Source organism: Macaca mulatta, chromosome 12, assembly GCF_049350105.2.
Source record: "Macaca mulatta isolate MMU2019108-1 chromosome 12, T2T-MMU8v2.0, whole genome shotgun sequence".
NCBI classification, from domain to species: domain Eukaryota; kingdom Metazoa; phylum Chordata; class Mammalia; order Primates; family Cercopithecidae; genus Macaca; species Macaca mulatta.
The window spans coordinates 129377270-129388092 of record NC_133417.1 but is presented as its reverse complement, the minus strand read 5'-3'; the positions used below and the strand labels follow the sequence as shown (position 1 = coordinate 129388092).

Here is a 10823-nt window from a genome sequence, read left to right as displayed (position 1 = left end):
GATGCAAGTTATGATCTCACCCACCTGAGCATGGAGCACGTCTACTCACACCTCCACCTTACCTAAAATACTTTCAGTGTTTCCCTATCACCTAAAGGATAAGATCAGCATTTTTAGCACTACATCGAAGGCCTTCATGATGGACCCGCATGGCTAGTCTCAACTATCAAATTTCCACTCCCCAATTCACACCTTATACCTTGAACTCACTGAGCTCTTTGCCTTAACCAAACAAGTCAGCCTCATTCTGTCCCCCTTCCAAGATTTGCCCCAACCTGGAATGCTGTCACCATGTGCTCCCACCCCTGAGTTTGTTATTGGGCCACCTCCTCAGACTTTAAGATACAGCTGTGTCATTCATTTACGTGTCATTTCGGAAGTTTTTCCTTTATTTTATGCATCCCACAACCCAATTTGCATTAGATGAATGCCAGAATTCATGCTGTCATCACATCAACTCTTGTAAGCATCTTCTGACCTGTGCCCCTACTCAACATGTATTACCCAGTCATTTACAGAGTGCCTGCTAGATATTGAATCTTCAAGGGTGAGCAAAATGAACATCCAGATTATAGTCTAATGGAGAAACTTAACAAATTATTACATATAAGAAAAGCATTGGCTATGTTCATTACTGTCAGGGAAAACAAAAGGATTCCATGAGTGTATAAACGTGTAGGCTGTGGAAGGATTCTTTGAAGAGGTGGTAACTGGACTGAAATGTAAAGTGTAAATAGAAGTAAAGTGAAGAGGGGAGTGGGAAATGTCCCAAATAGAATGGGAAGTCCCGTCTTTATTTATCTCCAAGCCCTGACATGAAACGTGCTGATTGGGACATTGAAGGCATGACTGAATGAGGGATTTAATAAATAAATGATACCAAGGTACTGGTTTTCTGAGAATTGCTTCATGCCTCTATATGACTGGCCAAACAAACTCTGAAAGTCGTTGAATCTACCTGGTGATTCTGATGTTGCACCTTCTCTTCCCACTACTCTAGGAGAAGGAAAGCTGTGTAGGTCAATCCCAAATGACCACCTGCTACCCCAAAGGATGGCCAATAGGAAGCTGGTAAGAATACAGCCTCTTAGAAGTAGAGACCAAAAGTCTGAAGCCAAATTATCTGAAAAATAATGGCAAGGCCGGGAAGGAGGAGAGGAAGCGAAGATGAAAGAGGAGAGTAGGAATCATAAGAAGGTAGTTCTGGCCATGGAAAAAGCAGCACTTGAATTATTCTTGGTTAGAAGCCAGGCATAATTATCAAAGGCAAATCCTATTCTAGAAATAGTGGGAGGAAACCTGAACCCCTGGACTCTGCATAAGTAAAAGTTTGTTTGTTTTCTCAGCCCAAAGTGTGTTTGTTCTGAAGGCGATTTGTCGCTGTGAGATCCCTGGGGGCTGAGGAAGGAGTTTTCATGGAGAATGGGTCTCAGTCCCGGAGTCAAGCTGGGACCAGTTTTATAAGAAGAGCCCCCTCCAAGGGAAACTTCAGAAATGTTTACTTATTTTATTGATAATAAAAAATGGTATTATTGTTATCCTGATCTCATCAAGTCATTTCTCTTTCATTTTTCTTACTTACTGTGCAGGAAACTTTGTAATTAGTTTTCTTTTTCTCTTAAACCTCTAAAGCAATGCCAGGAAGAGATACATAACCATTCCTCTTAGGAGAGAGGGTTGCCTTCCAATCTGGAAAAGTATGAAGGAGCTGTGCTATCGAGTTCTACTCAAAGCCAATGTCAGTGTAATTGTAGGCTGCTGCCCTGTATTATTGAAGGGAGCTGTTCACCCAAAAATCTTTCAAATTGCTCTTTCATGCTGTTCTGGACTTGGTGACAAAACTGAAACCTCCATATCTGAATTTCTAAAAGGATCCTCAATGCCTCCCTGAAACAGGAGTATGTACCCCTCATTGGCTTATGCTCTCTGACTAGAACTCAGCCACCCAAAACTTCAACTTTTTTTGTGTGTATGATGGAGTCTTGCTCTGTTGCCCAGGTTGGAGTGCAATGGCACCATCTCAACTCACTGCAACCTTTGTCTCTAGGTTCACCCTCTCTGGTAGCTGGGATTACAGACATGCGCCACTACGCCTGGCTAATGTTTGTATTTTTACTAGAGACGGGGTTTTACCATGTTGCCCAGGCTGGTCTTGAACTCCTGACCTCAAGTGATCCACACCCCGTGGCATCCCAAAGGGCTGGGATTACAGGTGTGAGCCACCACACCTGGTCAAAACCACCAACTTCATAAGGAGGTTTTAAAAAAAGTGATCTCCTCTCTGAAAATGGTAGGAATAAACAAAACAAAATAAAACTGAGAACCAGAAAGTAAAAGTCTGATGAGCGGTTGGGAGCCATAGTATAAGTTTCATTAATGGAATTTTATACACATAACTTGAAGGAACACATTTCCAGAATATGACAGAAGCTATTTGATTAAAAAAAAAAAAAGAAGAAGAAGAAGTACAAATTTTAAAGCCAGGCAGACCTTGGTCAAGTCCCATCCCTTCCACAAATCAACTATGGGAACTTGAGCAAATTTTGGTAAGAGGCTGCTCCTTAGTCCTCATTTTATATTAACCATAGCTTAAAAGACTGCCAAGATAATTAGAAATCAGAAAATAGGCTCTCAAAGTTAAGTCTGACTTCTTCTTCTTCTTATTATTATTATTAGTTATTACACTTTAAGTTCTAGGGTACATGTGCACAGCATGCAGGTTTGATACATAGGTATACATGTGCCATGTTGGTTTGCTGCACCCATGAACTCATCATTTACATTAGGTATTTCTCCTAATGCTATCCCTTCCCTAGCCTCCCACCCACCAACAGGCCCCAGTGTGTGATGTTCCCCGCCCTGTGTCCAAATGATCTCATTGTTCAGTTCCCACCTATGAGAGAGAACATGCAGTGTTTGGTTTTCTGTCCTTGTGATAGTTTGCTGAGAATGGTGGTTTCCAGCTTCATCCATGTCCCTGCAAAGGATACGAACTCATCCTTTTTTATGACTGCATAGCATTCCATGGTGTATATGTACCACATTTTCTTAATCCATTCTATCATTGATGGACATTTGGGTTGCTTCCAAGTTGTTGCTATTATGAATAGTGCCACAATAAACATACATGTGCATGTGTCTTTATAGCAGCATGATTTATAATCCTTTGGGTATATACCCAGTAATGGGATTGCTGGGTCAAATAGTATTTCTAGTTCTTATTTAGTCTTATTTCTAACACAAATCCTGCAGATTTCCTTCTCTGAATTTCCGAAGTAGAAGAAGAAAGAAATTCTCCCAGGTGGTGGTGAGAAAGGACCTCTGATCAGCTGATGTTAAAGAAAAAGCTGACACTGACACTGAAATAGTACATCTTTCTGGAGTCCATTAGCCGAAAAGAGGAGAAAAACAGTCCTGCCTTCCTCATTAGGTCCTAAAGGGAATAGAAAAATTAGGCAAAATAAGAGTGGCTCAATATGACAACCCACCAAAAGTTTTCCATCTACCCAGAATGTTGTAGTTAAGAAGGCAGAAAGTTAGAAAACTTTTGGAAATATTTTCACCCGTGATTTTAAAGGATTTATTTATTCAATATCCATGAAATCTTTACTTACCTGTCACATTCTAGACACTCTTCTAGGTACTTGAAATACATCAATGAACAGACAAGAGTCTCTGTCCTCGTGGAGCTGAAGTTTTTGTAGAGATAGGCACCCAGTGAATACAGCAATGAAATAACGATGTTAGAAGGTGTCAAGTGTGATGAAAGATGGGGGGCAGGGGAAGGGAGGGCAGGGGAAGTGGGAGGGGAGAGGAGCAGTTTGTGGTTTTAAGTAAACCAGTCCAGGAAGTATCAAAAAAGTCTGATACTCAGAAGAAAAACCCAAAAGGAGGATGGTCCTGGGAAAGCTAAGAAATCACAATTCATTTTCTGTGACTTAATTTCTAAATTGAAATTCAACTTTATATCTCACTGCCCAGGTCCACTTAAATTCTTTTGAGAATGAGCCCAGATGTGTCCCCCACAGTGCCTAGGATGTCAACAAACATTCGCCTTCTCAAGCTATTTTGATGGATGAATGAATGAATGATGACTATGAAACACTCTCCTCAGAGAAATAATGGCTCAATTCACTCTATTACATTGAGAACCCATCTCCCAAGAAGTGGGTCATTTTTCCCCCCGAACAAGCACATCTCTTGCTCCCTGTTTCTCTCCCTGGTGAATTTGTCATTCACTGTTTCCAAGACAGATGATATGTTTGGGCCAGTATGACACCTTTCACTATAGAACTCTACTCTTACGCAGCCTCACACCAAGCTGCCTCATTGTTGAGTTTCCTTATAGTTCCTTTTCATTCCAACAAAGACCAGAGGTCCAGGACAGGCTGTTGTGGTCAGGGTGACAGGGTCCCTGGCAATAGGTGGGAAGAAGGCACCACAGTCCAAACTCCCAAGACACATTCCTCAGAAGGAGGCTTCAAGAAAGGCAGGCATATAACAGTTTTTTGTTGTTGTTGTTGTTGTTTTTTGAGACAGAGTCTCGCTCTGTTGCCCAGGTGGGAGTGCAGTGGCGCAATCTCGGCTCACCGCAAGTTCCGCCTCCCGGGTTCATGCCATTCTTCCGCCTCAGCCTCCCCAGCAGCTGGGACTACAGGCACACACTGCCACGCCCGGCTAATTTTTTGTGTTTTTAATAGAGACGGGGTTTCACTGTGTTAGCCAGGATGGTCTCGATCTCCTGACCTTGTGATCCGCCCAGAAAGGCAGGCATATAACAGTTTTACGAACTAGCAGATATTAGTTTCAAGAAGAAAACGAGGAGAGTGAGGTTAAGGTTATTAGATAAGCCCCTGAGTTGCTGTGCGAATCTCTGTGGTTTTAATATTGATTCATTTCACTGTAAGCTGCAGTAACAACTTGAATAGTTTCACATATCTAACAAGATATGCGAACCTGGCCCCTAGCCAGGCAACAACCAAGATACTAGATTCTCAAATGCAGAATGCTTTTTATTACATACATTTAACTTACAACAGTGCTTCTCTTATATTAGACTTTTCACTTTCCTATGCCATTCCACACATCTGCAAAATCTCAAAAGTTAAGAGTCAGTATCATAAATAAGTACTGGAACAAGGGCCATACTTAAGAAGATGTGTCCAAACCAAAAACCAAAACTCCAGTAAGTGAGTTTTACAAAAGTGTTCACTGTCTCATGAGGTTGGACCTGAATCAGTTCTCAAAATATCTGAATTATATCTACTGTTTAATTCTTTTGCGTGGAGGTTCTTTTGGGTCAAACATATTTATCTGTTTCCTCTTAATACTTAACTCAGGGTCCCAAGCAAGGCACTGGACAGGGCAGGATTTGATGGAAATGTGCTGAGCTGTGCTTAAGCTGACAAAGAGGAACGGTTAGCAGGGTGGCCTGGTGAAAATCAACCCGGATCATAGGGAAGATAAACACCAAGAGCAGTCGTTCAGGTTTAATTTTTGAGGTGTCGTGGCACTGAAGGGCTATGTGTCTGATGACCAGATGAAGGGATCAACCCAGCTGCTTCACTGGGGAGAACAAGAAAAACACATTATTTGCATTAGGCTTGGCTTTGACATTGAACAACAAACAGACATCAAAACCTTCTTTAATGGCAAGTCTTTCTCAATGCTTCTCCACAGAGGTCTTTTCAGTCATGCCTCTGCTCAGACATCTGGGACCGTGTCAGACCACCTTCATCAGCGGTGGCAAACTTCTGGTTCATGGGTAGGACACAGGATACAGGGACATTTTGCCGGGCCTGCGCTGAGTTTTTAAAAAACATTTAAGATCGTTTCCAGTATTTAAAAACTGAGAGGTTTCATGCAAAAATCCTGATACCCAACTTGTCTTGACGAATCACAAGATCTGGCAATACTGACAAGAAGGGTTAGATTTGGGCAGCCATTGTCCATTTCAGCTAGACAAGGATGCATCAACTCACACAAACCTCTGCCTGGTTTTATGCATAGGTGTTACCTGCTTCATATGTGAAAGCATTTAAATTGTTGACAAACTGCTCTGACCATTTTGACAACCGGTTCAAAGCAGGGAATTATAGCCATCGTTTATTGAGTGCCATCATATGGGCACACCGCGTTCTGAGCTCTCTCCGTGTACAAACTCATCCCTCCAACAACTCCATAAACTCTGCAAACTACAAAAGGGAAACTGAAGCAAGAGAAATTCAGCAATTTACCGGGGGTCATGCAAGTAGGAAGTGCTAGAGATACGAGGAGAGCCAAAGAGCCTTGACTGCAGATCCCGATGCCTAATTTCTAATCTACCCTGCCTTTAAGATTAGCTTAACTTTGTGATTCCTCTTAAGGTTGATTACCTGGTCAGTTCTAGCCTCGCAAGTATTTCTCATCATATGTACCTTGCACATACAGGTAGATACCTGATATAAGCCATGATATGTATGTATATATCCTGATGATCAGATTAAATATTCATCTGCTCAACATCTGAGGGGCCTAAAGAAACAAGAAAATTAGCTACAGGCATTGGCAGCCGTTGGGTAGAAATGAGCCGTAGCTTGTTCCACGAGGAGGTGGCTGTGAAGGGTGTGGAGAGGAGATGGATGATGTGGCTGTCAGGAAGACCGCGAGCTCCTGAACCTCACTGGCTTTTTGGACTTGAGCTGTGCTCTGATCCAAACCACACACTGGGCTCAAGCTTTCCTGATTGATCTCAGAGTCTTCTTTCTCTGCTCAGGTTCCTCGTGACTATTTCAGGCCAGTAACTCCCAGACCATCCTCCACAGCCACAGCTTCATCCAAACTTGGATTTCCCCCAAACGGCCTTCCCTGGGGTTCATCGCATCTTTCCTGCTTCCTCTGAGATATCTTTTCTCTTCTCTGAATGCTCTTTCATTAATAAGACCTGAGGGCTGAAATCATCCTTTTTCTTTCTAACAAAATAAACTACTTAGATGTTATTTGTTTTATTTCATTTCGGAATATTCCCACTTTGAGGGTATTTTGTTGTTGTTGTCTGAGGCTTTTTGTTATTGTTTGTATAATGAAGCCCAGGCTGAAGACACTGTGGCGTCCCCAAGGCACTGCCTCTCTGCCCTGGAATTTTCCTTCAGCCTCAGCCAGCCACGCCCTCTGCTTCCTGTGGGCCCTGGCCTGAGAGCCCCTGCAGCTGGAGGGCTGCTTGCCTCACATAACCACCTCCTTGCTGAGGCTCCAGGCTGGGCCTTTCTGGGAACCATAAATACCCAAATTCCCATGCTCCTCCACAGACACTCTCAGAATCCCGGTCTCCTTGGAAAGTATTTCCTATCCTTATTTTCCAGGACTTCATAATTTAAATGGATTACGTTTCAGGGGAGGTTCAATTGATATCTTCAGAAATCAAAACCTTCTGGGGGAAAATTTACAAAATGAGGACTCCTATAACACCACATTTGCCTCACCTTTCCCTTAATTTTTATTTTTTTCTTTGAGTACAAGGTACTGTCACTGTTATGGACTGAATGTCTGTGTCTCCTCCAAAACTCATGTATTGAAGTCCTACCTCAATATGATGATATGGTTTGGCTGTGTTCCCACCCAAATCTCACCTTGAATTATAGCTCCCATAATTCCCATATGTTGTGGGAGGGACATAGGTGGAGATAACTGAATCATGGAGGTGGTTCCCCCCATACTAATCTCATGGTAGTGAATGAGTCTCCCGAGATCTGATGATTTTATAAGGGGTTTCCCCTTTTGCTTGGCTCTCATTCTGTCTTGTCTGCTGCCATGTAAGACGTGCCTCTTGCCTTCTGCCATGATCGTGAAGCCTCCCCAGCCATGTGGAACTGTGAGTTCCTTAACTCACAGTTAAGGAACTTTTAAACCTCTTTTTTTTTTTTTTTTTTTTTTTTTTTTTTTACAAATTACCCTGTCTTGGGTATGTTTTTATCAGCTGTGTGAAAACAGACAAATACACAGGAGGTGAGGCCTTTGGGAGGTAGTTATGTCTTTAGGGTAGAGCCCCCAGGATGGTACTAGTGCCCCTATAAGAGGAAAAAGAGACACCAGAGTTTCCTCTCGGCCATGTGAAGGTACAGCAAGAGCAAGAAGGCGGCCATCTGCCACCCAAAAAGAGAGCCCTCACAAGGAACTAAATCTTCCAGACCCTTGATCTTAGACCCACCAGCCTGTAAACTGTGAGTTTAAGCTGCCTAGTCTATGGCAGTTTGTTATAGCAGCCTAAGCTGACTAAGTTACCAACCCCAAAAACCCTTAGAGGTTAGGAAATCCTTTGAACTTCAATATGCTAGAATTGAGCTCCACAAAAGCAAGGATCTTTGTTTTGTTCACTGATATATCTCAAATGTTTAGCATTTCATAGGCACTCAATAACAACTCAATAACAACTTTCCGAAAAGAAGGTCTCATTATTTAAGAACCATTATATATAATTATATATAACATATATATTATATATAATTATATATTATATATAACATATATTATATATTATATATATGTATGTTTTATATATATATGTATTTAGAGATGGGGGTCTTTCTGTGTTGTCTAGGCTGCAGTGCAGTGTCTGTTCACAGGCACAGTCATAGCTCACTGCAGCCTTGAACTGGGCTCAAGCAATTACCTCAGCCTCCCAAATAGTTGGAACTACAGGTACACACCACCATGCCTGGTAAGAACCATTATTATAGACTAGTAAATATATGAGAAACTCATTGATAGAGCTCAATCACTATAAACATGTAAATGATCTTATCTATACCAACTTCTTTGGCAAGAAATAAAATTTTCCCTTCAACCTGAGTCACATTGTGAATTTCGATTATTTTTAAGATCTATTTAAGATCTATTCTACTCCTCATTTTACTAAATTTCAAGAAATAAAGAAAGAAAAATACGGGAATACAAAAATTCAGAGTGCTCATTTTGATCCTGAGCATTAAGTTCTTTTTATTAAAAAAATACTTCTGTATAACAAAAGTTACCTGAATTTTCAAGATAAAAAAACTTTGTCAATGCTTAGGGCAAATTACAAGTAATAAAATATATTTTTTGCTTAATATCGCTAATTCCAAGTCATTCCTGAAAGTTTTCTGGTAATAAAGTCCTTTTCTTTCCTCTAGTAAAACCAAGGTTTAAGCAAAAGGCTATGTTGACAGTATCTGGTAGATGATAGATATTCAATAAATGTTTGTTGAAGGAATGAATTTAGTTAGTTTGTTATAGGGCTAATAGTACCATATTTTGAGAACCAAATTTGACCAAATTTGGTAACATTGGCACACAAATGCCATGAGCTACAATCTATCCCCAGAACATGTTGCTGCCCCATGTTTCCAAAGGAGAACTAAAAAGTTCAGCCTAGTTGGCCTTGTTTTGCAGAAAATGGAGTTGTGAGAGGTCCTCAATCTCAGAGAGAGAGGGGAGATTGTGGGCAAGATGGAATAGACTAGACAGTTCCCTAGGTTTCCTGAGAGCACCAATTGGGGGTGGTATTGAATAGAGTAGACAAGCTTATTTGGCCTGAAGAGGGACATTGATATCAGTGGCAGAACCTAGGAATCTGCATTTTAAAACATGCACCCTGAGACAGATGTTTCGTAAATATGGTCAGAACTCTCCACCTTCCCTGTATCCTTGCCACTTGCAATGTGTCATCCCAGCTCCTCTCCTGAAGCTGTGAAGTCTGTTTCCCCACCCTTGAATCTAGGCTGGTCTTGCAACTTGCTCTGACCAACAGAGTGTGGTAGAAGTAACACTGGGCTGGTGCTGCACTAGAACTCAGGAGGGCTTGCTTGCCTCTATTCATGCTCTTGTTTGCTGCCACTGTGTAAGCAGGCACAATCTAGTCTGCTGAATTATTCGAGACATGTGGCCCCTGTCACCCCAGTCAATATCCAGTCAGCTATCAGACATATGAGTGAGACCATCCAACTGTGCCTGAGAAATGACTGCAGACACACAGCAAGCCCAACCAAGATCAACCAGGCTGAGCTGACTGGCAACTACTCAGCTGGCAGAAGTGCAGTCAGCCTACAGATTTGTAGGCAATAACAGATGGTCATGTTGAGCAACTGAGTTTTGAGGCTAACCAATGCACACCTTAAATGATTTCTGCAATCAGGCAACCTTAGGAAGCATTAGCATAGATGATATCTGCAGCTTTCTTGGAATAAAGAGATACATTTGAATGCCAAGCTCTATAAATCCCCAGTATTTAGCTATTCTGCCTCATTAATGAAGACAAGTAAAACTAAAATTAAGAAAATTGTAACTAAATTTTAACAGCTTAAAAAATCCACCAAAAGCCATCCAAAAGTCACCAAGAATTATGATCTTCTAGGGAGGCACAGGGTTAGGTTATGAAAATAACCACAAGCCCTCAGGAGTGTGGCCTATGATTACCATGAACTCTTTAAAATACTCCGTTTAGGTTTCTCCTCCTCACAAATTGAATTGATATATGAAGCAAACAATGGTTCTTAATTTTGTTTTTCCTAGACTAGCAGGTGATGGTACAGTAATGATTTTCAAGTAGCATAATTTGAGGAGTCTGGAAATAAATGCTGAATTATTCATTTTCTAGCTATGGGCACATTTTACACTCCTTCTAGTCCTTTGTCCAATAATAACACTGTATTTTAGTTGATGTTTCCAGATTAATGGATTGATGACTAGACAGGAAATCCTGTGCCAGTCCACAGGGCAAGTTGCCTTAGCTATTTATTAATCACCTAAAAGTGAACTTCATTAACTCACAGCAGCAAATTAGAGAGGAAATCTTAGTTATATTGATAATT

The 10823-nt window shown here is 41.3% G+C and overlaps 1 long non-coding RNA gene across 1 annotated transcript; it reads right to left on the bottom strand.

The window, feature by feature from the left end:
* Positions 1–353: 353 nt before the first annotated feature.
* Positions 354–3723, bottom strand: LOC144333510 (uncharacterized). The gene is made up of 2 exons (XR_013402203.1): positions 3615–3723; positions 354–3433 (listed from the first exon to the last, which is right to left on the bottom strand). It is a non-coding gene; the product is annotated as an uncharacterized LOC144333510 (long non-coding RNA).
* Between the last annotated feature and the right edge of the window lie 7100 nt (positions 3724–10823).